This window comes from Callorhinus ursinus, unplaced genomic scaffold (genome assembly GCF_003265705.2).
Source record: "Callorhinus ursinus isolate GAN/ISIS: 27379988/994484 unplaced genomic scaffold, GSC_fseal_2.0 scaffold1687, whole genome shotgun sequence".
NCBI lineage: Eukaryota > Metazoa > Chordata > Mammalia > Carnivora > Otariidae > Callorhinus > Callorhinus ursinus.
The window spans coordinates 1-4,518 of NW_027398741.1; the positions used below are offsets into that span (position 1 = coordinate 1).

Here is a 4,518-nt window from a genome sequence, read left to right on the forward strand (position 1 = left end):
TTACTTTTAATATTTACATTCATAATCAAATTATTTGTCAATAGGATGGCCTGGACTTGGTTTAAGGATCTAAGAGAGACTGAAAGACAATGATTTCCAGTGACATACTTTTTGGGATCTTCCTCAGCTTTCTAACTTGTATTGGTTTCATGGGGAATTCTTTGTTTTTTACATTATATATGTATACCTTCTTAATTCTTCCTCATAAGAAGAAGCCTGTAGATGTGATTCTTGCCCACTTAACTTTGGCTAATGCCCTGACACTTATATTCAGAGGGATTCCAAATATAATGTCATCCTTTGGAATTAGGCTGGAGATGGGCGATACTGGATGTAAAATAGTGCTCTGTATTCAGAGTTACCCAGAGTATTTCTCTGTGCACAACTGCCCTCCAGAGTACATTTCAGGCAGTGACTATTACTCCAAGTAATCCTAAATGAGCCTGGCTCAGATGCAGAATTTCTACATTCATTCAACCCTCTTTACTTTACTTCGGGATGATCAACATGGCCACCTATTCTGTGGTTGTTTTACAAACTGTGGCCAACAGGGCGCCTGGGTGGCTCAGATGGTTAAGCGTCTGCCTTCGGCTCAGGTCATGATCCCAGGGTCCTGGGATCGAGTCCCACATCGGGCTCCCTGCTCCTTGGGAGCCTGCTTCTCCCTCTGCTTCTCTCTCTCTCTGTCTCTCATGAATAAATAAATAAAATCTTTAAAAAAAAAAAAAACTGGGCGCCTGGATGGCTCAGTTGGTTAAGCGACTGCCTTCGGCTCAGGTCGTGATCCTGGAGTCCCAGGATCGAGTCCCGCATCGGGCTCCCTGCTCAGCGGGGAGTCTGCTTCTCCCTCTGACCCTCTTCCCTCTCATGCTCTCTATCTCTCATTCTCTCTCTCTCAAATAAATAAATAAAATCTTTAAAAAAAAAAAACTGGCCAACAGGAATACCACTGGTGATGGACTTGGGTGTTATAGTGCTTATTGTAAAAAACAAGGCATTTGATAGCCAGATAGCACCAATATTTCTAAGTATGGTATTCATTCGAGATTTGTTCTTTCTCTCCCTGATGACATGTAATAGTATCTACATGGTGAATATACTTTACAGACACCACAAAACAGCTCAGAATGTTCACAGTGCCATCCAGTCTTCAACATGCCCTCTTGAAAACAAAGCTACCCATGTTATTCTCATATTGGTGAGCTGCTTTGTTTTCTTTTACTGGACCAACACCTTTCTTAATGTTTGTTTATTTTATACAAGTAAGAAAAAGCAGCAACTGGAGAAATTTAGTGACCTTTTTTCTTTTTCTTTTTTTTTTTTGAAGATTTTTATTTATTTATTTGAGAGAGCGACAATGAGAAATGGAAAGAGAGCACATGAGAGGGGGGAGGGTCAGAGGGAGAAGCAGACTCCTTGCCGAGCAGGGAGCCTGATGCGGGACTCGATCCCAGGACTCCAGGATCATGACCTGAGCCGAAGGCAGTCGCTTAACCGACTGAGCCACCCAGGCGCCCCTTAGTGACCTTTTTTCATCACGTTACCCAATCATCTGTTCTTTCCTTCTCGTTAAAAGTGAAAATAGAATTTCCAGAATAAATTTCATGAAAACAAGAATCAGAATTTTCTTTTCTTAAAGAAAATTCATTCATCATAGGAACATTCCTTAGCATTCTTCTGCACCACAGGAGTCATTTGTATGAATATACATAACATGCTTATCAGTGACATGAATTCCATTTATAGTCCCCATTGAACTGAGTTAACAATCCAAAGAGCTGTAATTAAGTTATTGTCAAATTATGAAACATTTTAGACATCAGGTATAAGGTTTAGATTATGATGTCATGTCTGTAAGTTTTTAAATTTTATAAAATAATAACATGTAAATGTAGAATGGTTTGTAACATAGGAAACATTATTATTCATAAATTACAGAAATCAGTAAACCCCCAAAAGAATAGTGGTTACTTTTTGGTGTAAGGTAACCCTAATCCTAAGCAAGGTGATAAAATATGTGTGTTTATTAAATTGTGGCATATACTTTTATATGTCATATTTAGTTTTTTAAATAAACAGAATTATTAATATTTGCATATAAATTCAGAAATCAAATTTGCAATAATTTTTAAATTACATTTAATATAAAGAAGGAACACTAAAAAATAAACAAGATCTCAAAACATCTAGATTATTGTCCTGAAAACTGTTGAATATAGGTCACCTGAGGTTTGAATTGAAGGTAGAAAGAAGGGGGCATAAAGGTCCACACACAAGAACTAGGTATCTCCCACAGGCAGAGAAAATAAGACCGCTTGTCACAATTACACATTATTACAAAGGCTACATGCTCGGCTTATGGCATAGTAGAATAGTGAAGATCAGATGGTTCTGGTATGTGGTTGGGAAATAAGGTGTAGGTTTGGGTTTGGGCTTAGGGTCAGGGTCTGGGGCTAGGGGTTTGGGGTCAGGGTCAGGGTTAAGTTTAAACATAACTGGACCTCTTCCCCTCCTCTATCTCCCTGGGCCTCCAGGGTGGACAGGACTTGCCTAGGGTCACACATGAGTCCAGGATTGACCTGAAGACTTGTTTTTCTACCCTTCAGTCCTGGGCTCTAATAGAAGAGTGAAATGTCTACCTGGTCACTGAGCCCAGCTCCCTGACCCCAAATCCAACCCAACCCCTGTCAAGGGTTGTGGAGGGTGTCGGAGGTCATGTATTGTTCTTCCCACTTTCCCATCTGGAAAGAGTGCTGCTGGCCCCATTCTACCTGGGCAGCTCCAGGTGCCAGCACAACCCTGACCCAGGAGAGCACTCAGCAGACATGTATGGATTTATACAGGACTGGGTGCTGGCGCCCAGCAGTCCCCATGTGCACCCTTCTTGCAGATTGATGGGGCCTTCCTGGCACGCTTCACTTGGATGCACCGTGGTTTGCTTATGGGATTCATCTATTGAAGGACACCCCGATTTCTTCAAGTTTTTAGCTATGATGAATAGAGCTACTGTGCATAATTGCATGCTAGTTTTTGTGTGGAAACAGTTTTTCATAGCAGTTGTCTAACTACTACAAGTGTGATTGTTGGATATTCTGGTGAGATTTATTTAGCCTTGGAAAATCTGCCAAACTGTTTTCCAAATGGCCATACATGTATCCCCAGCATGAAGAAGTGTTCCTGTCATTCCTCACCCTTCAGCAACTGGTATCCTCATTTTCTGGAATTTAGCATTTCTAATAGGTGGCTACACTATCTCACTTTTGATTAAATTGGTAACTTCCTAATGACAGAGGATGTAGAGCATATTTTTGTATGCTTATTTATTATCTATACATCTTCTTTGTCCAGGTATCTGTTCAGATATTGACCCATTGTTAATTAGGTTGTTTGTATTCTTACTGTTGAGTTCTGACAGTTTTTTTGTATATTTTGAATATAGATCCTTTATCAGATGTGTGTTTTTCAAAAATTTTTCTCAGTTTTTGGGTTGTCTTTTTGTTCTCTGAGCAAGGTCTTTCACAGAGTAGAAGTTTTAATTTTATAAAGTTCACATTATCAATTTTTTTCTTTTCTGGATCAATGTTTGGTGCTGTGTTTTAAAACTCAACACCAGGGTGCCTGAGTGGCTCAGTCGGTTAAGCATCTGCCTTCGGCTCAGGTCATGATCCCAGGATCCTGGGACTGAGTCTGGCACCAGGCTCCTTGCTCAGTGGGGAGCCTGCTTCTCCCTCTGCCCCTCCCCCTGCTTGCGCTCTCTCTTTCTCTGACCAATAAATAAACAAATCTTAAGCAGAAAAATTCATCACCAAAAATGTACATTCTCTTTTATGATTTCTTTTTGATATTTTGATAGTTGTATATTTTAAATTTATGTACAATTTTGAGGGAATTTTGGTGGAACTTGTAAAGGTTTTGTCTACATTTCATTTCCTATCATATGGTTTCCAATTCATTGTTCCTTAGGTATTTCGGGAGAAGCCGGGGTATTGTACTCCAGTTCAGTTAGAAATTTCCAAGGTATATTAGATCAGCGGGATCTGGGAAGGGGACCCGTGCCTCCATGAAACTGAGCGCGCCACATCCGGCACTGCCTCCTGCACTACCTGCGCCGCCCGCAGGGGGCGCCCGAGCACAGCTCCCTGACCGGGGCAGGGCATGCGTGCTCCGCAGGCCTTATCGGCCCATAGTAATTGGAGCCGCCCCCATTGTGGACACTTCTGGAGGACGTGGGTCCGCGTCCACGCTAACAGGAGCCCAGCCTCCTGAGGACCCTCTGTGGACACTTTGGGAGGACCTGGGGCCGCATCCATGCTGAGGATCTCGGCCTTCTCAGGACGGGCTGTGGAGGCTTCGGGAGGACGTGGGGCCGCGTCCACACGGACAGGAACCCATTCTGCTCAGGACACTGTGGAGGCCTGGGGAGGACATGGGCTGCGTCCACACCGACAGGACTCGCTGTGGAGGACGTGGGGCCGCGTCCACACCGACAGGAACCCATTCTGCTCAGGACACTCTGTG

General features: G+C 42.7%; 2 pseudogenes; both read left to right on the forward strand.

Annotated features, from left to right (window-relative positions):
* Window positions 1-89: 89 nt before the first annotated feature.
* Window positions 90-1,637, forward strand: LOC112816747 (vomeronasal type-1 receptor 1-like; annotated as a pseudogene).
* Window positions 1,638-4,060: 2,423 nt separating this feature from the next.
* The window catches only part of LOC112816748 (globoside alpha-1,3-N-acetylgalactosaminyltransferase 1-like), a 4,542-nt pseudogene continuing 4,084 nt past the window's right edge, over window positions 4,061-4,518 (forward strand).